This window comes from Camelus dromedarius, chromosome 10, assembly GCF_036321535.1.
Source record: "Camelus dromedarius isolate mCamDro1 chromosome 10, mCamDro1.pat, whole genome shotgun sequence".
In the NCBI taxonomy this organism is placed as follows: Eukaryota; Metazoa; Chordata; class Mammalia; order Artiodactyla; family Camelidae; genus Camelus; species Camelus dromedarius.
The window spans coordinates 11,160,658-11,187,919 of record NC_087445.1 but is presented as its reverse complement, the minus strand read 5'-3'; the positions used below and the strand labels follow the sequence as shown (position 1 = coordinate 11,187,919).

The following is a 27,262-nucleotide window of genomic DNA, read 5'->3' as shown; positions in this document are numbered from 1 at the left end:
CTGGGGTAACAATGTTGATGTTACTGTGTGACTTTGGAAATTAATGTATATTCTCAAAGGATTAGTTCCCCACTGGAAAAATTAAAGTAGTTTTAACATCTAGTTATAGGATTTTTTCTGCAGAGTAAATAAGTTACTATAAAGTGCCTAGAAATATGCCTGGCTCATAGTAGCTGCATAATACAGGAGTGGTGGTTTAAAAATATGTACTCAAATTATTTGATAATCCCATGACCATTGGGTGGAACCTAATTCCCCAACCCTTGAGTGTGGCCAGACTCAGTGACCAGCTTCTAGTGAGTAAGGCTGTAGGAATAACAATTTCTATTTTCTTAGGCTAGGTCATGAGGCACTATAATTTTCATCTCATTCTTTTTTGGGTCACTTGCTATGGGAGAAGCCAGCTGCTGTGTTAAGAGGACAATCAGGCAACCCTGTAGCAGGACCAAATGGCTATGATGTAAAGCCTCCTGTCAGCATTCAATAAGGAACTGAAGCATCCTCCGAATATTCTGATTGGAGAAAGCCATGCATACTCCCAGCTAACATGTTTTTTAATACCTGCTTGATAGAAAATGTGAGACAATGAAAGTTTATTGTTTTAAGAAACTAAGTTTAGGGCATAACTGGTTATGTAGCAATAGAGAATTATATTCAATGTCTCAGATATTGTTGGTATTATTTTCCTGCTAACATTTCTCAACTAGGCGCAGAGAACTATTTTTCAGCATGTGGTTCATGCTGATATACACAAAGAAAACCCAGATGGTTTAATTGGTGAATTCTATCAAATTTTAAAATAATTTAAAAATTCTTCACGAACTATTCAAAAAAAAAAAAAAGTGGAAATACTTCCTAACTCTGTGTGAGGCCATTATTACTCTGATACCAAAACAAGATATCACAAGAGTAAAACAAAACAAAACAAATCTGCATACCAATATTCCTTATGAAAAGGCTAGAAATTAAAAAACAAAAAGAAACTAGAAAACTAAACCCAGTAAAATATAAAAAGGATTATACAACCTTACCATGTAGGATTTATCTCAGGTATAAAAGATTGGTTTAACATTTCAAAATCATCAATGTAACATAACAAATTATATTAGAATTATAATAGAATATTCTGTTATAATCACATAAAGCACATAAAAACACATGATTGTCTCAAGGGATGAAAGAGAACTCTAGAGTAAAGTAACATATTTTCAAGATAAACATGCTGAAAAAATTAGGAACTTCCTCAAACTGATCATGAGCACCTACAAAAGCAAACAACAAAACAGCCCACAGCTAATATGATGCTTAATGGTGAAATGCTTTTCCCATAAGACCAGGGAGACTAGGATGAAGGTTTTTTTGCCATCTCTATTCAATATTGTATTTTTGAGATGTGTCAGATAATGTTTTGCCTAAATTTTCTTCTAGGAGATTTACTGTATCTTGTCTTATGTTTAAGTCTTTTACATCTTAAAAATATCCTCCTAGAAGAGTCTACTCAAGCAACAGAAATAAAAGCAAGAATAAACAAATGGGACCTAATGAAACTTACAAGCTTCTGCACAGCAAAGGAAACCAGAAGTAAAACAATAAGACAACCTACGGAATGGGAAAAAATTTTTGCAGATGAAACCGACAAAGGCTTGATCTCAAGAATATATAAGCAGCTCATACGACTTAATAAACAACCAAACAACCCAATTCAAAAATGGGCAAAAGACCTAAAGAAGCAATTCTCCAAGAAGACATACAAATGATCAATAAGCACATGAAAAAAATGCTCCATATCACTAATTATCAGAGTAATGCAAATCAAAACTACAATGAGGTATCACCTCACACCAGTCAGAATGGCCATCATTCAAAAGTCCACAAATGACAAATCCTGGAGAGGCTGTGGAGAAAAGGGAACCCTCCTACACTGCTGGTGGGAATGCAGTTTGGTGCAGCCACTGTGGAAAACAGTATGGAGATTCCTCAAAAGACTAGGAATAGACTTACCCTTTGACCCAGGAATCCCACTCCTGGGCATATATCCAGAAGGAACCCTACTTCAGGATGACACCTGCACCCCAGTGTTCATAGCAGCACTATTTACAATAGCCAAGACATGGAAACAGCCTAAATGTCCATCAACAGATGACTGGGATAAATAAGAAGTGGTATATTTATACAATGGAATACTACTCAGCCATAAAAACCGACAACATAACTCCATTTGCAGCAACATGGATGCACCTGGAGAATGTCATTCTAAATGAAGTAAGCCAGAAAGAGAAAGAAAGATACCATATGAGATCACTCATATGTGGAATCTAAAGAAAAACAAAAAACAAAAACAACAACAACAACAACAAAAATAAATACAAAACAGAAATAGACTCATAGACATAGAATACAAACTTGTGGTTACCAAGGGGGTGGAGGGTGGGAAGAGTTAGACGGGATTTCAAAATTGTAGAGTAGATAAACAAGATTATACTGTATAGCACATGGAAATATACACAACATCTTATGGTAGCTCACAGAGAAAAAAATGTCTCAATGAATATATATATATTCATGCATGACTGAAAAATTATGCCCTACACTGGAATTTGACACAAAATTGTAAAATGATTATAAATCAATAAAAAATTTTAAAAAATATTGTATTGAAGGTTGTAAGGAAGGAATTAGACAAAAACAATAAATAAAAAGCATCCAGATAAGATTATAACTATCTCTTTCCATTAAGGATATCATCATGTATAGAGGTGACAAAAATAAAGGGGTCCACTAAAAACAAAGCCTACTAACTCTAATAAACACGTTCTACAAGGCTACAACATACAAGATCATTATTCAGAAATCAACGGTATTTATAATGGTATTTATAAACATTACATGTTTATAACATGAAAATCAAGGTAGAACAATGCAATTTAAAACAGCATCTAAAATAAAATAATCATAAATAAATTTAACAAAATGGTCAAAGTTTTTACTCTGAAAGCCACAGGACACTGTAGTAAGATATCAATGGACACCCAAATGAATTGTGAAACTTTCCACATTTATGGATGAGAGGATTTCATTTGTTAAGTTGGCGATCCTCTCAAAATTGATCTACAGAACCCATGTGATCTTGATCAAAAACCCAATTCATTTTACAGTAACTGACAAGCTGATCCTGAAACTGTTCTAGAAATGTAGGTGAGCCAGAATAGCCAATAAATAAAAAATAAATAAATAAGAAAAAATTTGGATGACTCACATATTACTATTTCAAAATTTACTTAGATATAAAAGTTAGTTACAATTTACAGTGATCAAGACCATGGGAACTCAGCAGAGAGACAGACATGTACAATTTAGAGTCCTAGCTGAACCACCATATGTTTATCAACTTATTTTCCATAAAGAGGGCAAGACAATTCCATGATGGAATGAATACTCTTTTCAAAAACAGTACTTGAGGGGAATGGAAAAATGTGGTCAAATGGTACAAACTTTCAGTTATAAAGTAAGTACTAGAGATGTAATGTACAACGTGATTAATGTAATTAACACTGTTGTCTGTTATATATGAAAACTGTTCAGAGGGTACATCCTAAGCATTCTCATCCCAGGGAATTTTTTTTCTTTCATTTTGCAACTATATGAAATAATGGATGTTCACTAAACTTACTGTGGTCATCACTGCATGATTTACGTAAGCCAAACCATTATGCTGTATACCTTAAACTTGTACAGTGTGTATGTCAATTACATCTCAATAAAACTCATAAAAAATGGTGTTTGATAATTGGATATATGCATGAACAAGAATCAATTGGTCCCTGACCTCATAGCATACACAAAATTAAAATTACTCACTAAAATGTATTAAAGGCCTTAACGTAAGTGTTAAAACTGTAAAACTCTTAGAGGAAAACATGAGTTAATATTTGTGATCTTTCACTGGGAAATGTCTTAGATAGGACACCAAAAGCGCAAATGATAAAAGAAAATAAATAGATAAAATTTTACTTCATAAACATTGAGAACTTTTACACCTGAAAAGATATTATTAAGAAAGTGCAAATTCAACACAGGAGTAAGGTAAAATATTTACAAATATAATATCTGGGAAGAAATCTGTGTCTAGGATTTTAAAGAATATTTAGAACTCAACAGTACAAAAAATAACCTAATTTTTTAACTCTCAGACATAGTTCTTAAGACTGTAAAATGGTATAACCACTTTGGAAAATAGTTTGGCACTTCCTCTAAATGTTAAATGTAGAGTTTCTATATAACTCAGCAATAACACTCCTGGGTATCTACCCAAGAGAAATGAAAGAAAAAACACCTACACAAAACTTGTACACAAATGTTCATAGAATGCTATTCATAACAGATAAAACTGGAAACAACAGAAATGCCCACCAACTGATGGATGTATAAACAAAATGTGCATGTTCCTATAAAGAAATATTATTTGGCAACAAAAAGGAATGACATACTGATACAAACCACAGCATGGCTAAACCTTGAAGACTTAATGCCACATGAAAGTCGGTCACAAATGGCTACATATTATATAATTCGATTTGCATTAAATATCCAGAATGGGTAAATACATAGAAACAGAAAGTAGGTGAGTCATTATCTGGGGCTGGAGGAAAGGACAATTCGGGGTGACTGCTCATGGGCATGAGGTTTCTTTTTGGAGTGATGATGTGGTTCTGTAATTAAATAGCAGTGATAATTTTATAAATTTGTAAATATACGAAAAACTACTGAAAATGTTTCAATTTTATGGTAAGTGAATTACATTTTAATAAAGCTGTTACTTTAAGAAAAAAATGAAGGAACCCATTGTGTTATGCCCTCAAAGCTGTATACATGTATATATATATGTCTCACAGTTCCTGTGCTAAAATTGCCACTTAATTGCCTAATTGAAAGACAAACAGGTTGTATAAGTATTCATTCAGTTGCACAGTGTGGATAAGGTGCATAGGGCACAACCAATGCCAGAGTGGGAGAGAGGCTGAAGAGGTGGTTTGTGGACTGGGTATTGAAGGAAGGCTTGTCACTAGCAAAATGGCAAAAGGGAACAGTGATAACATGCAGCATAGAATGGGAGAGAGAAATGAACCAACTTGGAGAGAGGTAGAGAAAATTATAAAGGACACAGAATTTCATCTTGAGAATAAGAAAATGCAATGAAGAATTCGCATGGGACAGGGTAACCCAAACAGATGTTCATTAAGAAAAAAATTGCTTGAAATATGGTAACTGGTAAAAACAAAAGCAAAAAAGCAAACACCAACATAACTATAAGAACTAACATTAGGGATAGAAGAAGAGCTAAAACTGAGACCTACTGCTTTGAAATTCTGCCTTTACATGAATGCCTTCTTCCAAAGACTTATAGTTAGTGTTGACTTTTCTTAATGATGCTTTGTTGATTCTTCTCCTGCTTCCCTCAACTCCAAACAAAAATGCAGAATGAGTAATTCAAATGAAAGACATAAAATATATTTAGAAAATAATATTACTATCTAGTGCCTACTGAAAATATCTGAGAAAACCCTGGTTGTACACTTTACATTATGCCCCCTTTTTGGGCAAAAGATTTCTGTGTAAGTGAGTGTAACAATTCAACTTAATTAAACAATAATTGCTTCTCCGATTAAAATGACATTTTGTTAAACTTCCCTTTCTTTACCATAAATTTCTGTAGCACTATCTGATATCATTTCCACAGTTACAGAGGAAAGTTTAACCAGAGAATATAAATACAGTCAGTAGAGATGAAAATAAAGCATTACAACATCTGAATACGTCTGAAAGGATATTTATGTCTGCTCCTTAATAGTTACTTACTTCAAATTTTGTTCACTCATAATTTCCAGATAATGTGTTTCAGTTATTTTTATGGTGACATGTTATAATTTATAAAATTATTAAATTATATATTTAGAGAGGAAATGAATGAGGCTCTTTCAAGTTTCTTTAGGCTAATTGTAGAGTGTATTTCCTAAATGATTGCAATTGCCTGTTTATTCTACTGCTTGCTTATGATACCATCCTAATTGCCCCAAAGGGAATTCTTTTCGACAAAGATTGCTAACAAATATTTTTACAAATTTATTTTAAGAAATGTTTCATTACTTTAATGTATGTTTTATGTATTGAGCAAGCAAGCATTTCCCTTGGTCTTTCAGTTTTATCTCTCTTCAGATTACTGCCAATGCAATTTTAATTAAATTTAGAAGTTAAACTACATATATAAAAGTAAATGTATTTAAAATATACAGGAATAAAATTTTCAAAAAGCAAATAATTTCTTAAGTACTATATATACACCAATATAACACATTTAAAATACTAAAATTCAGGGAATTCCAAATTGGGAATTTGAAATTTGCACCTCTTGGGGAGTGATGGAAATGTTAGCTATCTTGACAGTGGTGGCAGTTTCACTGGTGTATACACCTATCAAAATTCATCAGATTGTATGTCTGAAATACATGTAGTTTACTGTATAGGAATCACACCTTAATAAAGGTGTTAAAAAAATTCAGGGAAATAACTTGGCATCCAGTGAAAATAGTTTCATCAAACATGAAGCTGAACAAAGGTCTTCTCAAGAAAACAAAGCTAAGAGAACTTGTGAGCAAATTAAACTACAAGAAATACTGAACTTCATTAGGTTGCGGAAAATTAATCCTGGATTGGAGTCTAGAGTGCAAGAAGAAAGGAACACCTCAAGAAAGGGCAACGAAGTGAATAAATATAAAAGACGATTGAATGCATGAAGCAATCATCACAGTAATATCTGAGACATTTCTACCACATTCAGAAATAAAATACATAACAAGAGTTGGGAGAAAAGAACTAAATGTAAATGGATTTAAATTGTTGCACGTTTCTTGTATTATTTGGGATGAGATAAAAGTAGCAGTTTAAGATAAGTCAACAATAATTTAACAAAGCTTGAAATAATGAGAGAAACTATTAAAGAGTAATAGAAAAATATGTTACCAAAAGGGTAAGAGAGATAACTCAAATAGAAACCAAAAATTACTTGACTAGTACAAAAGACCACAGGATGGAATCAAGGAATGAAGAGCAGATGTGACAAATAGAAAACAAATAGCAAGACGGTAGACTTAAACCCAACAACATCAATAATAACATTAAATATGAATGGATTAAATGTTCCAATTAAAAGACAAACATAGGACATGGAGAAAGGGAGAGAGAAAAAATCTAATAATACCCTTTTTGTAAGAAACAACTTCAAAAAGATGGGTTGAAAGTAAAATAAGGTGAAAAAAAAAAAATACCGTGCAAAAACTAACCCAAGGGAAGGTGGTGTGATAATGTTAACAGTGAATTAAGGAAATTTTAAGATAGGGCAAAAATATGACCAGGCCTTCAAAACACATTTTAAATTCAAATCCAAAAATGACAAAGGAAAGTACAATAATGATAAAATATAAACCAAAAAGGAAGTAGAGTGTCTCAAAGTCAGGTAAGGTAAGACAAGATGTGTTATGAATGATAAAGTGGAACATTTTACAATAATAAAATAGTCAATAGACTAATGTGACGATCCTAAATTTGGGAGCACATAACATATAACTTTAAATTACATAAAGTAAAATTAACCAAAATAAAGAGAGAAAGACACAAAATAAAAATCATCATTAGAGATTTTCAATATGCTTCTTTTGATAGTAAAAAAAGTAAGAAAATAAAAGGTTTTAACAACATTGTTAAGCAAATTGTCTTATTTGATACATGCCACACACATAACTGTAAAATATACATTCTTTTCAAAAGGTCACATCACATTTAACAAAATAAAGTATATTCTGGGCCATAAAACAAATTTAAATAAATTTTTGTTAGGAAAAATTAAGTATATATTCTCTAACCATTACAGAAATAAATTAACACTCAATAATGATTTATTAACAAATGATAAGTATTTGTTAATAAAATAACAAACTACTAAATAATCTATAGGACAAAGTAAAGTTACAATGAATATTAGAAAACATGTTAAGATGAAAATAATGAAATTATGGTGTAACAAAATTTGTGGGATATAGATAAAGTAATTCTGGGGGATAAATTTAATACTTTAAAATGCACATATCAGACAAAAAGAGTTTAAATACCATGACTCAAGCTCCCAACACAAGAACCAAGAAAAATTGTTCATATGACCTACAATGGCAAGGTAACTACAACCACCACAGGAGTGATGCTACCCATCCATGATGTAGGTCAACGGAACAGATTTTAAAGTCTGGAGTAGCTCCATGTGTTTATAGACACTTGATTTATGATAAAGTTGCCACCAAAATTTATTATGAAAAAGTTTTCATCTTTTTCTATGAATCATGTTGGAGCAATTAGATATCCATATGGGAAAAAGAATGAACCCTAATCCTACTTTATACCATACAGGTAAGTTAACTTGAGGTTGATTATAGATTTTATCAGGTTAACCAGATTCATATTAAAACAAAATCAACATTCTAGGGTTAAAAAATAAAACTTTGAGGGGAAAGTCTTCATGACCTTGGAGTAGCAATTTTTAAAATATTAATAATCATGAATACTAATCATAAAGGAATGTAATTCATATAGCAACTTTATTAACATAAAGAACTTCTGCTCACCAAAAGAAATTAAAGTAAATAAGTGATTTGCAGAAAGGTAGAAGATATTCTGTGTACATGCATCTGAAAATGATTTGTATCCAGAATATATGAAGGATGATGTGAATCAATAAAAAAAGCCAAAGAATAAAAATTTTTAAATGGGGCACAGTTTTATAGAAGCATTTTACTAATGAGTTTACTAATAAGTGTATTTAAATGATCGATAAGCATATGAAAAATATTCAACTTCAATAATCATCAGGGAAGGGAAGATTAAAACTACAATGAGATTACAGAACACACCCATCAGAAAGGCGAAGATTCAGAAAAGACTGACAATATGACGTACTGATCAGAAAGTAGTACTAGATCCCTCATACACTGTTGAAGAGATTATTAATTAGACCAATTTTGAAAAAAATGCTTAGCAATATCTAGTAAATCTAAATGTACATATTTCCTAAGCCCATACCACTCCCATGAACAATTCATTCAAATTCCAACAAAAGATATTTGCACAAATATTTATAGCAAATATAGTCATATAGGAAAAAAAACTAGAAAGAACACAGATGTACCAAGAAAAGGACAGACAATTTATAATATTATTTATAATGACATTCTACTATAAAACAAAAAAATAAAAGGTCAGTCTCTCAATACATGTTATACTATAGATGAATTCACAACGTATCATGTTGCACAAGAGGAAAACAGAAAAGATTACATAGACTATTCACAATTTTATTTGAATTTCAACTACAGCAAAACCAATATATGATGATAAAAGTTTGGTAATTATAGTCGTTATTTCTGCAGTTTACTGATAGTATAAAGGAAACTCCTGGGGTGGTAAAATTATCATATTTTATTTTTAATCAAAAATAAAAATAATGTATAACAAAACATATTACTTAATTATGGATCAACACTGAAAATTCTATTAACATTAAAATATAAAAGCGATCAAACATACAATTTTATAAATTAGTGGAAACATTTTCTTATACTAGGAAAAATAAAGGACATGTTTCCAATGTCAACAATAACTCTAAGTTAACTGGAAAAATTTTTTTAATACATCTATAGTTTTTCTGGGAAAAAAGGATAAAACATTATTAAAAAACAAAACAAAATATAAAGAACGCTAATAAATAAGTAAATGTTACATATCTGTTGGTGGTCAATACAACTTCAGTTCAAATCTAGGCAGGGTTTTCTGTGAAACCTAAAAGGGATGGGGGGATTCTTAACCAGATATCAAGATTTATAATAAAATTTTAGAAATGAACACTGTGCAATATTTTACTTAGACTAATAGACAAATGAGCTCAAAAGAAACACACATAGATGCTATAGTATGTAATAATTTGATATACGATAAAATCTGTGTCAGTAAACAGGGAGTAAATGATACACTATTAAATACCAAAATGGGAAAAGCAAACATTACATTTGAGACATTACAAGGAAATAATCTAACTATGTTAAATTTATTAACTTCTTAAAAGATAATAGAGACACAAATATAAAGAAAAAATAATGCCACAATGCAAATGAATAAGAAGGATTGAGTATCCAAAACATACACTGAGCAATCAGCCCAAAACATGAATACTTATTACAAAAAAGAAAGCCAAGTAGTCAATAAATATAAGAAAATTTCTCTTTTTTCATAGTCCTATGTGGGAACAACTTGAAAGAACAGTGAAATAATATTCCACACATAAGATCAACAAATGATACGCTTGGAATATACAATGTTGATAAAGATGTGAAAAAAAAGAAATGTTTTATTCACTTAGATAATGATTTTGATAATTAGTAAAGTTGGAAATGATCTGTTTCAAGTAGAAGAAACCATGGGAACTTAACCCTCGGAAGTGCCATTTGTGTTGGTCCTGGATATTAGACATTGACGAGTCAGGGGAATAACAGGAGAGAGTTTTACAAAGAGATTAAAAAAAAAAAAAGGCCATAGAAACACTGAAGGAATGATTGCTCCTCTACCAGATATGCTGAGCATTGACCTCATCTACTATGTGGAACCTTTCAAGTGGACACAAGAATATATATCAAAATTATTTTTATAGCCCTGGTTATATGACTTCCACTCAATACAAAACAGAGGTACAACAGTGGTATCTGAGGTCGCTTCTAGCGACAGCAGGTGGTATCCAAATCTCATGACAATCCAATACTGCTTTGAACAGAGATGTCTGGCTTTTATTTCTTAATATATTAGATTCCAACAAGCTATTTTATTTTAATATAGGACTATAATGCAAACAAACAACTTTGATAACCACCTATTCATATTTATATAATGCCAAAAAGAAGACACTAGGTTCAAAGTCTCCAAGTCAGGTAACTGAATGGCTGGAATTAGAGATATGATCTCTGGATTTTCAGCCCTGTGTTCACTACAGAAAAAGATCCACAGAAAAATCAGTGAGCACTACTGAGTGAAATGAGCCAATGCATCCTATTTTGTGCATCTCTGTGCTGTATATATTTGATCAGAAATTGTAGGTATAGGTAGAAGGTGTTGCAGAAAAAGCATCATGGGCACACAGACCTGGTAAAGGCTTGCAGACTGATCCTGTCTATTAGGTGGGACTAACAATTTCAGTTAATATAGAAAGTTTGCAAAACATTAAGCTGAAATGAAGCTGAACAAAATATTTTCTAGTATCTTTACTTCATAGATTTCAACTTGCAACTTTCACACTGCTACCGGGTTACAGCGAATTTTCTCTCCTCATTCTCCCCACCATACTCTGGCCAGAGTGCTGTATTGTAGTTTTCAAACATGTCCTTCTGTTTGAGGCTTCCTTTCTTCCACAAGCTATATGCTGCCTGTGATTTTTTCATTTGTTTGACTTCCCTATAAAGCTACCTCCTATCCATTCTTCAAGATAAAACTTAAGTCACTTATTCAACATAGTTTGCAAGTCCTAATCAGAGGCATTACGTGAGAAAAACAAACAAAAAGGCATCCAAATTGTAAAGGAAGAAATAAAACTTTCACTGTCTATGGACGACTTGATTTTATATAGAAGAAATTCAAAAGACTGCACAAAAACTGTTAGTATCAATAAATAAATTCAGTAAAGTTGCAGGGTACAAAATCAATATACAAAATATACCGCATTTTTATACACTAACAACAAACTATCAAAAAATAAATTAAGAAACAATTCCATTTAAAAATGCATCAAAAATAATAAAATACTTAGGGATTAATTTAACCGAAAAGAATGAAAACTCTAAGACAGTGATGAAAAAATTGAAGACACAAATAAATGTAAAGATATCCCATGCTCATGGGGTGAAAGAATTTGTATTGTTAAAAGTTATTTTACCCAAAGCAATATACAGATTCAGGTCAATCACTATCAAATATCCAACGATATTTTTCACAGAAACCGAAGAAACGATCCTAAAATTTGTATGGGATCACAAAGGACCCCCAATAGCCAAAGCAATCTTGAGACAGAAGAACAATGCTGGAGGCATCGTGTTCCTTGATTTCAAACTGTATTACCAAGCTATAGTAATCAAAATAGTATGATATTTGTGTAAAAACAGATGCATGAAACAATGAAACAGAATAGAGAGCCCTAAAATAAACCCACTCATATATGACCAATTGAATCACAACAAGGAGGCAAGAATATACAATGAGGAAAATACAGAGTCTCCAATATATTTTGTTGAGAAACCTGGACAGCTACATGCAAAGACAATGAAATTAGACTTCTACCTTACACGATGCACAAAAATTAACTCAAAATGGATTAAATGTTTGAATGTAAGACCTGAACCCATAAAACTCCTAGAAGAACATATACACAGTAAGATCCTGGATAAAGGTCTTTGTGATTTTTTGGATCTGACGCCAAAGGCAAGGGCAACAAAGGAGAAAACAAAAAGGTAGGACATCAAACTGAAAAGCTTCTGCACAGGGAAGAAAAGCATCAACAAAATGAAAAGGCTACCTACAGGATGGATAAGATATTTGCAAATCATGTATCCATTAGGAGGTTAACATCCAAATATATGAAGAACTTATAGAACATAATAATATTTTTTTTGATTTTAAAAATGGGCAGAAGATTGAATAGACATTTTTCCAAAGAAGATGTATAGATGGCCAAGCGGCACATAAAAAATGACCCACGTCACTCATGATCAGAAAAATGCAAATCAAACCACCATGAGATACAATCTTACATCTGCTAGAAAGGCTATTATCAAAACAAAATTAAATAACAGGTGTTGACAAGGATATGGAGAAAAGTAAACACTTGTGCATTGTTTGTCAGTACGTAAATTGTTGCAGCCACTACGGAAAGCAGTGTGGAGGTTCCTCAAAAAATTAAAAAGAGAACTACCATTTGACCAAGCATTTTCACTTTTGGATATTCAACCCAAAATACTAAAACACTAACCCCAAAAGATACATGTACCCCATGTTCATTGCAGCATTACTTACAGTAGCCAAGATATGAAAATAATCTAAGTGCCCACTGACAGATGAATGGATAAAGAGGATTTGATACACACAGACACACAGAAATACTACTCAGCCATATATAAGAATGAAATCTTGCCATTTGCAATAATATGGATGGATTCTGAGGGTATTATATGCTAAATGAAATAAACCAGACAGAAAATACAAATAATGTAAGACCTCACTTATACATGGAATCTAAGAAAACAAAACAAATGAACAAGCAAAACAAACAAATAAAACAACTAATGGATGCAGAAAACAAGTGGGTGGTTGACAGAAGAGAGTGGGCTGAGGAGGGGGTGAAATGATGAAGGGGGTCAACAGGTACAAACTTCCATTTATAAAATAAGTAAGGATGTAATGGAAAAAAAGAAAAAAAAAGAAATAAAAGATACAGCTAACGTTTTCTTCCTAGAAAAGTTCACCTTATCTTAGTTAGAAATTCAACTATTTTGTTAACACTATGTGTGTTACCTTTTCATGATATTTCATGTCACCCAGGATGTACCACATCAGACTATTAATATCACACATGTAAATTATATACATATATATTTGAAATTAATATATGTGAGTTATATCTATAAATTGAGTGTGTGTGTGTGTGTGTGTGTGTGTATGTGTGTGTGTGTGTGTATATACATATAATGAAGACATAGTAAATCAAAATACAGGGAGATGAGCCCGGAAATTCATCTCCCCCAGCTCAAATCAATCACTGACCACATTGTACTCATCTCTGGATGATATATGATTAACAACAGAATATTCAGTACAGATTAAGAAAAGAATTACAGATGTTTTTATTATAAAAATGCTAAGACGTGGTGGGGTCTATAATAGTGTCATGGACACTCTCTACCTTTAGTGTTTCTTCACTCCAGACCCTTGGTGACGTTAACTACTGGATTAAACACATTTGGCAGAGAGCAGTCATAGAACCACTTCAACCCAACAAGGTAACTTTTTCTTCTTTCCCTTGGAATCAGCGTATTTCTCTTTGACCATCATTTCCAAAGATGACTTACTTAAAAACATTACTGTCTAAACACGTCTTGTCTTGAGCCTTTCTGTAGGCTGGGTAAATTCAATTCTCTTCCTAAATTCAATTATTCATATTTCTCTCCCAAACACTTTGAGAAAAGACCTCGTGTGTATTTTTATTCATCTTTCTAAACTCCACTGTAGTTAAGGTTGGCTCTTAAGCTATGTTTGATAGGACGGTCAGGTCACCGCATATTCAGGTATATATAATTATCTTTTATGGGTGACTGGTCACAAATTCAATAAAATTTAAATGAGTGCTTTGCTTAGTTCCCCACAGAGAATGATCACTCCCTACCAGTTGCCCAGAAGAAGTACATCCAGCTGGTCATGCACTGCTGCACAGACTCTTTTTTTTTCATGGAAATCAGTAATTCACTCTGTGGGACCTTGAATTTGAGTTTGCATTTATTTTGACAATAATTGTTAGTAGTAGAATTATGCAAAGAGGTAAATAGTTTGATTCAATCAACACCTAGATTGCAGGTCTCGTTTTTTATGGATTTTTCAAGTCCTTTTTTCCACTTGTCAAAAGAAAAATATAAAAAGGTGATAATTATTCTGATCATGCTCCCAGGACAGATTCACTCTTGTGTCAATGATTTACAAAAATCAAATACATTTGAGAAATGTAACTGCCTTTTCCTCCTTTTATAATTTTTCATGTTTCATATGTGGCAACCTAAGTGGATTATAACATTTCAAAATGACACGCAATTTGATACCCTTTTATAAAACACACATGATTAAGACAGTATCTTCTAAAAGATAAATAAAAATCATTATGCCTTGCATTCTTGGAGCATCAGATAACTGGGAAAGTGACTTGGAAACCATATGTGACTTCTAAAAGTACAGATTTAACTTTGTGTATAGGATTTGAGTGCAGAGACATGTGAGGAATGTTAAATGTTTAATTTCCCAAGGTTACATAGGAACTTTCTGTAAGTCATAGTCTCCTCTAACCCACGTAACAAAGTTAGCTTGGTCAACCCTGAGCATATTTCAAGGGAATTCCAGGAAGGAGAGCAGAGATCGAAGTCTAGGAAACATTTTTTTTTCCCCAAAATGAACATTTTTCTAATGGTCAAAGATTTCTTTTTTTAAGATAGGTAAAGTATTCATTGTTTTGCTGCACGATGTCTAAGACAATTTCATGTGCTGATGTGTATTGGAAGTAATCTAATATGAAGGTATAAAACGGCAGAATTTTCTCAACTTATTTGACTTTGGCATCCCATTTTCAAGAAACACTTCATTTGACCAGCGTTCTATGAAACACATTTTGGGGTAAATGTATTTAATGGCATTCGTAGATCTATGACCAAGCATACCTAAAGATGTGCAAGGAGTTAAAGCAGCAATTTCATAATCTACAATGAAAAGCACACCCAGTGCCATAGTGGGCATGGTTAGAAAGTCAACGACAAGACTGGATAGGATAGCGAGAAAAGGCAAAAGAGTTAAAGATGCAAGCTTGATGAAAAATAAAGTGGAACAAAAGAATGATGTAATCCAAAATCTACGTTAAAGGCAGGATGAACAGCGCCATGAAAGCAGATAGACCTAGATTCAAATCTAGACTATAAATAGTTTACCTTGACAAGTAAAATAAACTCTGACTTCTATTTTCTTGTGGCTCAATGAGACTACTATGTCACAGAGATTTTAAAAAGGAGCATCTAAGCCACAGTTTAGGACGTGACCATTGGCCAATAGAAAGCTGTTGGAAGTATTGTTTAATGTGCAAGAGTAAGAGGCAACGATCTTAAAATGATTATAAGTCAATAAAAAATGTTAAAAAAATAAAATAAAAATAAAAAAGAGGCAACAATCGTTTTCTGACTTCTTAAGAACATACATTCTCAAAATTTTAACTGCATACCCAGCATTGTTTCATACTTTTGCAAGCATGTGTTCGTAACAGAAAGAGTACTGTTGGAGAAACCGTGAGTGGTCTGTAGAATCCACCCCTATCACTGGGAAGGATTCTGGCAGTGGAGCAGAACATCACGAGAAGAGGAGATTGAGAGCAAACGGTGGAAGACAGGTGAGAAACTCACCAAGTTCTGTGTGAACACGGCATTCCTTTCTAGCCATTCACATCGGTATCTATGTAACAAGAGGGGAAGACGGCGGCAAGGCACAGGGAGAGTTAAATGTGAGAGGTTTTGTTAAAGCTAAGAGATTTCAATTTTGCCTGCTATCACAACTGCCCCTAATAACAAAATTGTCACTTCGTTAGCGATGGTCTTGAAGTAGAACTGGATAAACAAACTTTCTATGATTGCAATATATGGCATGGAAACTTCAAAGAAAGAAAATAATCTAAGTGATGGTATCATTTGAACACAAATTAAAACTCTCAAGAATGTTAATTTTATCTGGGTGATTAATGTCTCAGGACAGTCACTCCTGTAGATCTGCTATGTCCTCTCAATGGCTGTAAGGTTGTTTACTGAGATGATTTGCCATCTTTAACTCTACCTTTCTTTTACTGTTCCTTATAGAGGTTTGAATTTAATAGGCAGAGTTGGGCATATGCAGAAGTCAAAACTCTTTTTTAATTAGAGGTAATTAACATACATCCAGGAGATTATTCATTTTGCTTAAAGCTTCATTTTCCTTTGTGAAGTTCCTGAGCTTCAAGGGAGACTGTTACCCCATTAGTCTCCATTCTTTAAATGCATAAAGATGTCACTAAAACATGGTCAAAAGTCAATGCACTGCTTAAAACCCTTCATGACTTCCTATAAGATAAAAGGTAAAATCCTCCTCATGGTCGACAAGTGTGTGCCAAGCCAGCCCCCAACACATTTTCTTCCCCTCTTCCCTTCTTGATGGCACTGAAGCGACACTACCCTTTTTTGTTGAGGTCCATTTTCTTAAAACTAATTTCCCTGAAGCCTGTAACACAACAGCTCCCACTAAATTATTCTTAATACCCTGTATTTAGCTTTCATTACATGTATCACAGGGCATAATTGTTGTTGAGATTCTTAGAATGCTTGCTGCATATTAATAAAATCTAAGCCTGATCATGGTCGACAGTAACACGAATTAGTCTATAACATAGTTTAAAATGAATAAATATGCCCTAATAAAGTTATATTACCTGTCAAACCTATTATGCCTTTAAAAACTACAGAAATTTTGCATTGAAAATAGGTAATAAAAATAAAGACAAAGATATTTAACTTGTCATTTTTGCATAAACCATTATTTGAGCCTAACTCTTCAGTTTCATATTTCTTGGTCTTTTTGCCTCCTTCTGCTTGAGGTTCTGATTCCATTAAAACTGAGAGAAAATTCAAGACTTATCCAATTTCATTTTGACATCAAGAAATGAAAAGAGACCATCACAGAGGGCTTCTTCAAAGTACCAAGGACCTGACCTTTGTGTTATAAACAAGCATTTCACTTTCATCTCAAGGTCTCCCAGGCTTGGCAGAAATTTTCTCTACCTGTCACTTATCTTTCTCTCTCCTAAGTAAATTAAGTTATTGCTATGACTGCTGAGGACTGCCATCCTCTTATTTATAAGCATATATCTGATCAAGGTTTTTAAAAACTTGTTCAGTTTGACCTTCCAGGCAGATGACACATCTGAAGGTTTCCTTATGGAGAGGGGCACAGGGCTCTCCTCACTCGTGGGTTCATATGAAATACTGACACTGGTTCTCTTGCTCTATGTAAAAGTGTATTTCATTAATCAATTTTTCAATTTTATGAAATATTTTAAAGAGTGTGAAGATAGGTAAACTTGCATATTATCACATGAAAATATTATTACTGTCTGTAATTTGATCATTTATAATGAATTTTGAAGCTTTCATTCAACACCATAGAAATATTTCTGAACATCAAACAATTAAGCTCATAGGAAAGTGAAATCTAAGAAAATCTTTTTGCATTTATGTCTTTCTTCAACTGCACGCACACATGAACACACATGCAAACACACGAACCAAGTGAGTTGTACAGATACACATAATCTCATATATATTCTACATTAATGTGTATGTAAGAAATAACAAAATATGTAATGCATATATAACTATACATACTTCTCAGTAATCAAATTCATATGTATATATGTACCTATGTTCAATAAATAGTCATATATATGCACACTATCAACTTTCTGTCCAAGGTATTCAGTAGTATACCAAAGAAATAATGTCAATTGCTTGTCTGAGAGTAGATATGATCGAAATATTAGGAAAAAGGAGGGTTGGAGGTCAGCACACATCTGAGAAGCAAAGGGGCCACCGGTGACAGAGAAGGTAACTAAAAGCATACTCTGGAACACAAAAGATGTGTTTCCTGCCTTCATAATTCTGCTTCAGGCTACGTGATTCTGTAGACACCATGAGGACCTGCTAACTACATCAAAATGAATCCACTGATCTCCAAATTTGGGTCTAAACATTAGAAGCTCCAATGCATTTTCAACTGGTGTTTTTATTATTTTATTTATCACTGATTCATCTTTTTTGTTCCTTTCCTATTGCTAAACTATCTCAAAAGCATAAGATGGCCCCCTCTTTGTGATTAATAAAAAAGGGAAAAAATCACAAGGAATCCAAGAGTTGAGGGAGACAATATCCTTTCAGCATAACCACTCATCTAGAGTTTCTAGCTCAACATTTTATCTGCAGAGTCTGACCTTCATCCTTCAGGGATGAAATCTTCAAAGAAGAAACTGTTTAGGGTTTCACAAAACTGTCTATACACTATTGGTCACCAAGAAATCCCCTAATTGCTAAAGCAACCTTTTCTCTGGATGATTCAGTCACTCAGTCAATGAACATCTGCTTAACGGTGTGCAAAACATTACTGTAGACAGTCTTGGGGATAAAAAGGTGAATGAGCTTCAAGCCCTTTCCTTATGCATCAAAACAGAATTTTTGTTGCAAAGCGTGTTAATGTTATTCCCAGTCCCCAAATACTTAGGTACGTGACTTAACATTTCTTGATTTGTCAAGAGGTATCAAATACCTTAAAAATATGTATTTTTTAAAACTATAGTCTTACCTCTATGAATTTTTCTTGAGGGGAAAAATCAGGAGGACTATGTGCAGATTTAACTATAAAAATATTCAAGGAAGCATCATAAACATCCCAGCTGACCAGCAATATATAATTGGTTAATAACCTCTAACACTTTTTTCCCTTTGCCAGAAAATGCACATTGCTTTAGTCTGTGTAATAATGCTTATCATTCCCTCTTCAGAGGTACATAACATTCTAGGGACCTTTCCCAGGATCACATAGCTGACAGATACAAGGGAAGGATTATGCCCCAGAATCTGTGGTTAGTAAGCTATCAGTCTGGTTCCACATAAGGCTTTCCTTCTGAACCAGAGCTCAGCCTCAGCTTAAAGGCCACCTCTGCAGAAAGGGAGCCTTTCCTGAGAGCTGTGTCTGACTCTCCTCTTGACTTTTGCCCTTGTTCTTTATCACAATAATGAACTTATTTCCTTCATTGCATTTACCTGAGTATTTTTTCTTTCTTAAATGAGTTTCAACAGCTTTATTGACATATACCAGAAACTTCACCCATTGTAAGGGTACAATTCAGTGTTTTTTTAAGTCAAGTTGTAGAGTTGGACAGCCATAACCATCAATTAATTTGAAAACATGTTATTAACCCCATAAATTTCCATTGAGCCCATTTGCAAGCAATCCCAGCTCACATCCCCGGCCCCAGGAAAGCAACTTTCTACTTCTGTAACTTTTTTTTTTCCGGAGAGTTTATGTAAACTTCTCAGTTTTTCTTTTTGGTTTGGTTTTGGGTTTTTCTGTTTTGTTTTGTTTTGCTTTGTTTTTGTTTGTTTTTTCTTGCATTTAGCTTCTAAACTTATGTTATAGCTTCTAGCAGTGGTCTGTTTCTTTTTATTGCTGAACAGTCTTTCAAAATATGGCTACACCACATTGTATCTATTCAGTATTTTGGGGCTGTAATGAATAATATTATGAACACTGGCATACAAGTCTTTGCATAGATATATTTTTTCAGTTCTCCTGTGCAGCTTTCTAGGAGTGGGATGGTTAGTTTGTATGATAAGCTCATGTTTGACTAAGAAAATGCCAAGATATTTTGCAAAGTGTCTGGGCCATTTTACAGTTGCACCAGCATGGAGGTTTCCTTTTCTCTACAGTTTTGCCCACTCTTGGTAGTTCAGATTATAGCCACTTGATTGGGTATGCACCGCTATCTCATTTTGGTTTTATTTTCATTAACTTGATAGCAAATAAATAATATTTTAAATTTATAGTATAGTCAGTCTTCCACAATAGAATATAAGCTTTTTTGAAAGCAGGGTCCACGCCTGTGTTATTCTACAGGGTGGTTGTAAGAGAAGGAACTAAATAGTCATTCAGGGATGAAATGCATCCATATAATATGAAGGAATTAAAATGATTCACATAAGGTTAATTTCCCTTAATACTGTCCCTTACACTCAGTGAATTAGAAGTAGATCATAAAAATATGCACAGGCTGATTATATAATTTGCAAAATATATGTCTAAATTAAAATGTTAATGATCTCTGGATGGTGTACCTAGTTGTCAGCGTGTCCTGACATTACATTTGTTATATGTCATCTATAAAGTAAAAGGCTTAGAAATCAATTTCTAACACTTACTCAGTTCAGGGATATCCATGAACCTCTATTGACAGGGAGTTCATCCTCTGATACTTACCCACATCACAAATTCCTCACAGGGTACTAAAGTTTGACTCCTTGCCAATTCTTCTGTCTCTATCTACCCTCCAGAAATACAGGATTCTGCATTTACACAAAGAGGATTTCTGACTTTAGTCTCCATTTTCCAAGTCCATCATTACCAGATTCTTCAGTTAGGTTTCACCTGACACAACTCCCAGAGAGCTCACCATCCCCTTTTGCCACTCAAAATTCATATTATAAAAGAAAACCGTGACATATAATCACCATTTTCAGAAAACAATTCTCAGAAAAGTGCATTAGGGTTGATAATAAAGCAGTAACTCCCATTTTGGAAATGCACTATATGCAGTTCATAGCACCACGGGTTTCAGGTACATATGGATACATTTTGTAACAGTTGCTTGTATCTATCATCATTCCCAAGTTACAAATGAAAACACTGAGGTCTGGAGAAGCAAGACAATCACACAAGATCTAATAATTAGTAAGCAAAAACATTTGAATTTGAATTCTTATTTAAGTGTGTTTGATTCCAAAGCTTTTGTTTCCTCTTGACCTGGACGCTGGTCCATGGCTCTGCCCTTCTGAACCTTTATGATTTCAAGATAGACCTCAGTTTGGCTGAGGTAAGAGAGCAGCTTATAGGTTAGATATTTTGTTGGATGATAAGTTTCCAATTCTCATCCCTGTCTCCAAAATCTGCAAAGATAAAACATGTTACCAAGAAAACACATTTTAGAGGAAGTTGGTTAACTCTAACAAAATTGGCATAACTCTAACAAATTTTATCCTTTCTCAATCTATAACTGGTTACTCTGGCATCACTAACATTTAAAGTAATTGGGTCACAGCAATCCTACTCCTGGGCATATATCAAGAGGAAACTCTAATTTGAAAAGACACATGCAGCCCAATGTTCATAGAAGCACTGTTTACAATAGCCAAGATATGGAGACAATCTCAATGTCCATCAACAGATGACTGGATATAGAAATTGCAGTATATTTATACACTGGAATACTACTTAGCCATCAAAAAGAATAAAATAATGCCATTTATAGCAACATGGATGGACCTAGACATTACCATACTAAGTGAAGTAAGAAAGAGAAAGAAAAATACTGTATATCATTTATATGTGGAATTTTAAAAAAATGACACAAATGAATTTATTTACAAAACAGAAACAGACCCACAGAAAGAAAACAAATTTATGATTACCAGAGGGGAAAGAGGGGCAGTGTGGAGAGACAAACTGGGAGTTGAGTATTTGCAGATACCAACTACTATATATAAAATAAATAACAGGGTCCTACTATATAGCACAGGGAACTATAGTCACTATCTTGTAATGGACTGTAATGAAAAAGAATATAAAAAGGAATATATATGTATAGCTGAATCACTACACTGTACACCAGAAATTAACACAATGTAAACTGACTGTACTTCAATAAAAAAAATAAAAAATAGAACAAAATAATTGGTTCCTGCAGAAGCCAATAACAGAAAATTTTTGTTGTTAGAGTTGGATGAGTTTTCCCTTATTCCAACTGCACATTTGCTTATCTCAGAGATGTCCTGTTCACAAGCTCCAATTCTGGACCTCACCAGGCTCAGGGATACCCTGTGGCCTCCTGACCCTGATAGAGCTTGGCCTCACTCCTCCCATTTGGAGAGATTATGGCTTCCTTCTCAAGGAAGGCAATATGTCTTTCTTCCTGGTTCCAGGCAACCGTAGACACAGCTTGGAAATATCAAATCCAAGCCCTGTCTGCTTCTTGTTCTGCCAAGGGCTTTCTCCTGAGGACTACTGCAGTGGGGCTCCACGAGTCAGGATCCTTCAAGCCCTTGCAAGCCTGAGGGCTCAGGCATCTGTGACTCAAGGCTGCCTTTCCCACCCTTTTGGGTTCCAGCTACATTCTGGTCTCTAGACCTCCATTACTCTGAGGATCTAGATATGGACATAGCGCATAAAGTGGCAAACTTCCAAGTGATCAATCTCCAGGAATCCTCAAAGACTCCCTGCAACTGGCCAAAGATAAGTGAGAGGGGTTTTTTGGTTTTTGTTTTGTTTTGTTTTGTTTTGTTTTTTTCCTTTCAAGAGGGGTTCAAGGTTGCCTGGGATGGCCATTCTCATTAGCGGCAGGAGCTGTGGTCTGGGCTGAAATCACATTTCTAGGGGGCTTAGATTTCCCACTTAGGACTCACAAATTGTCCGGCAAATATGGACATCTCCTCCGCTGCTGGCTTAGCTCTCAGTTTCTCTCAGCTTGTCTACAACTTTCTCTTCCAGGCTTAGTGTTCATTCACTACCATTTAATTTCCTGTGCATGTATCATCTGAAGACAGAGAGAGAACACGTCTTTACTTTCATTTTCTCATTCCCAGGAATGTCACTGGACAGAAGTAGTCTTTCTTTTCTTCCACCAACATCTGCTCAGAGGGCAGTCCCCCAGGTCCGTTCTGCACACTAGACCCAGTACTTCCATCAGGAGGTTGTGACCCTTTGCCCTCTACCCCCGTCTGTGTTATGGCTCTGCTCCGCCCTGAGACAAAAGCCTGTTTCTCCTCCAGAGGTGTCTGTGCCCCTTCTCTCTCCTAGAACTGCCACCTCCCATCCTTTCCCTTCCCTCAGCTTGGTCCTCTCAATGGTCTTTCTGCTCTGATCACGAGACATCTTAGTGGCCTCTACTATTCCCACCGCTCCTTTAGAAAGACAGTGATTCTTGGGCATTTGCATATAAACATCACTATTTTAGTTCCCTGTTAAACTGATGCCTCTTCCCTTATTATTTCTTTATGCACCTGGTGCTCCTGGAGTAATGAGGGTAGGAACCACTATCTCAAGCCAGGACCCAGAGAACAAAAGGGGGAAAACCTCAGCTGACACACACCTAAAAGAAGTGCTTTGGTTCCGTTTCAGATGAATGATCCTCAGCTCCGAGTACTGCAACTGCAAAAGCGGGTAAGAGCACGGATCACACCCCTTAAGTAGAAGTTTTCCTGTTTCACTTGACCTTTTAAGTTTGACCTTCTGCTACCTGCTCTTTCTTGGGAAAAAAAAATTATTCAGCATTTAACCTAACCAGCAACTAGAGTGACTTGCCCCAAACCTCATAGCCATTCTATGGATCACGAGTGGTTCTGCAGAAAAACTGTTTTGACGGCAAGGTGATGGGGGTGTGGAAAAGCTCACTTAATTCCTGAGTGACATTTTCACCCTGTGTTTCTTCCAGCATCTCATATGACACCAGATTTCTCTGAAGAATTTACCTACCCAATGTCTCACTTGTAAATCACAGCCACACCCCCCGGCTGCCATATAAGCCATGGATTTCTTTATTCCCTTTGTCCAATATTCCAGAGTCCTCCTCTCCATAGCTCATTTTTAAAATTTATTCTGCTTATTGGCACCTTTATACTCATGGGACTCATGCCTAAAAAAGGAAGTAATAGAATTCAGCTTCAAGATGACCGTGGTAAGTTTTGGAAATGTTTCTTCTATAAGTAAGACAATATTAACCTTAGTAATTCACACAAAAACTCCAATATCCCTGGAAACCAGAGAAAAGCAAGCTGAGACCTTTGCTTGGCCCCTTAAGCTGTGGTAGCGTCCTTGTTGGAGTTTTCAAGTTGGCCGAGCCTAGTTCAAAATTATCCCATTAATCCTCAAGTCCTTACCTTGTTTCAGAAAGAGAGTCGTGCTTTTCTCCTTCTGTACACTGTTCTGTGCATCTGAGGCAGGGCTGGGGACCGCAGTGCCAGCCATCTGAAGCAAGTCTTCCTGCTCTCAAACTTGGGAGCTAAGAGCAGCCGGCGATGTGCTGTAGGGAGAGGGACTTCCCACACCTATGCTCTTTGCTTGATGTCATCCTTTTCCACACGGGTCTCCCTCGGAGGGCTGAAGGTGTGCAGGCACATGGAAGGCAGGGGGCTGGGCACTGCCCCTCAGGACAACAGGATCTCTCTTCTTGTGTATTAGATCCTGCCCCTAATTCCTCTATGCACTCTTCACCATTTGGACCTGCATATAATACATCTGGAGGCAGTCACTCCCTTTAATGGTAGGGCAGGGGAAAGGCATAGGTGTCACAGAAGATAAAAAGAAGAATCATTTCTGCAATTACAGTGTTTTTGACCAGGCTACCTCCAGCAGAGGACAGCATGGGAGTCCTGTAGTCAGGTTAGGTGAGAAGGAAAAAATGGGGGACAAATTAAAGTTTATATTTACTTACTCACACACACACACACACACACATACACACACACACACACACACACACACACACACAGAGATACTGAATATTTACAAACTATTAGACACCACGCTAAAGACTCCCACACGCAGACTCCAGCTTTGGTGCAAGCCTGCTATTGGCAGGGAAGAAAAATGTTTCCTTGTTTTGTTCTAACCTTCTTTACTCACAGACATCACTGCTAGGACACTCACCAGAAGCACAGAGCCTTGCTGGCCAGACACTGCTTCAGTCTAAGTTGGAAACAGCAGGGTTCCCTCATAAGAGCAGCCATTGCCCCTGGAACTCTTATTCGGGCTCCATTCTACCCCCTCCCAACACTTTCAACTCCCACCTGGCAGTTATTTTTGCCTCTTGACAGTTAACCTCTCAGTCTTTCCTGCTTCCAGCAAGCGCCCCTGGCTCCCACAGCTTCACTCACTCCTCAGGCCACTGTCTGTCTTCTCCTGTTCTTCTTACTCTAGTACAACCCAACCCCCAGTAGAGTGACCCCCTCACTCAAGACATTTTTTTCTCTTTGAAAAAAACAGCCTCGCAATCTTGATATGATCTAAAAGCAGAACAAAATCAAATCTACCTACCTACTTATCTATAATTTATTTCCCATGATGCATAATTTTGGCTTTCATCCTAACGGCTCCCACTAAGGAGAATTTCTATTGATACATGTGTTTGCGTCAGTCCAGTCTTTTATAAGTTGAAGGGAAATTCGAGTCTCACTTCAGGTAGTAGCTTGCTGGGCTGCATTTCCCCCTTCCTAAGCGTTAGATGACATCTCATTCTATCCTCCACTTCACAGATCATCCCCGGTGAGAAAGGAACTAACATAAAAGGCATTAGCCATCGCTCAGGTAGACGGCCAGTGCATGGTGCAGCTACTGCATGAAAATTGTGGTGGACTTGAGGCTCTGACAGAGCAGCCATTTGGTTATTTGTGGGTTCTGTTTCCTTAGGCATAGTCGATCCCCCCGGAAGGAAAATGATAACCTCAGCCTTTCTCCAATAAATGACTTGGGTCTTCTGTACACCCTTCCTTCTCATAGAAAGCTTGTCTCATTCAGCCTAATCTCTGTCCAAGAGACGATACCCAAAAGCTCACCTCCACACCAGCAGGCAGCTTCTCTAATAACCTCAGCTTGCAGATGCTTCTCCTTTCAAACGTGTTTCACTGAAGCTGGCTTTTGAAGGCAGGGATCCTCTAGATTATTTGTTCATGGTGTTCAAGCATTTGGCCAAACACAGTCCTCTTGTAAATCTCTAAGACACCATGGATGTACAACCTCTAATAATTCTTTACTCTGGATGACTGTTGGTGTTGGAAGATTGCCCAGGGTTCTGGAGCTTTCTTTACCTCATCAGTTACTACTTAGGATTCTGCAATCCCAGGTTAAGTTTACATAAACCAACTGCCACTCAACAATAATTTAGTTTTCTCAAAGGAAACGCTCTCACTCACCTACTTTATACCACATGCTTAACTCCATCTCTATTCAGACACGCATGAATATTTGGCTAACGGAAAAAATTATCCTCCTCAGAAACACCCTACACCATTGTGTCCTCCTGATGGGCCCTTCAGGGAACACCTTTTCAATCACTAAGACAGCTTCCTCAGTTACCAGATTTAGATGAGTGGTGTAATTTTCACATGTAACTACAGTAATGTAAGAACTTCTTTTAAATTATGCAAATATTATACAGAAAAATTAAAAGACTGTCATCTTCACAATTCTATTATGTATATATTTCTTCCTGTCTTTATCTTTAAAAGGAGATATTTATGCAGTTTTTAAGTAACATATGTGAAATTTTTAAGCCTTCATTTCTTTATTGTTATGTTTTCATGTATCATAATGTTCTAAATTTCAACTAATTTGAATAAAAATATTTTCATATGAAAAACATAACATTCATGTTACATGCTTTTTTCTCTCTCACTATATTCTTTAGCTCAATTCTTAGAAGTTGGATCATGCAATGAGAGTTTGAACATTTTAATAACCCTTAAAGATACATTATTTTTTTTCTACAACCAGAATATAGGTACGACAATGTCCTTTGTGTAGTACAGTGAAGAGAAAAGTTAAT

General features: G+C 35.1%; 1 long non-coding RNA gene across 1 annotated transcript in view; it reads right to left on the bottom strand.

Moving 5' to 3' along the window:
- Window positions 1-27,262, bottom strand: part of LOC116151285 (uncharacterized) — an 826,846-nt gene that overhangs the window by 48,827 nt on the left and 750,757 nt on the right. The window contains exons 10-11 of the long non-coding RNA XR_010382609.1: window positions 24,600-24,957; window positions 23,127-23,257 (exon numbers count right to left, since the gene is read on the bottom strand). This is a non-coding gene — a long non-coding RNA (uncharacterized LOC116151285). The remainder of the gene's footprint in view (window positions 1-23,126; window positions 23,258-24,599; window positions 24,958-27,262) is intronic.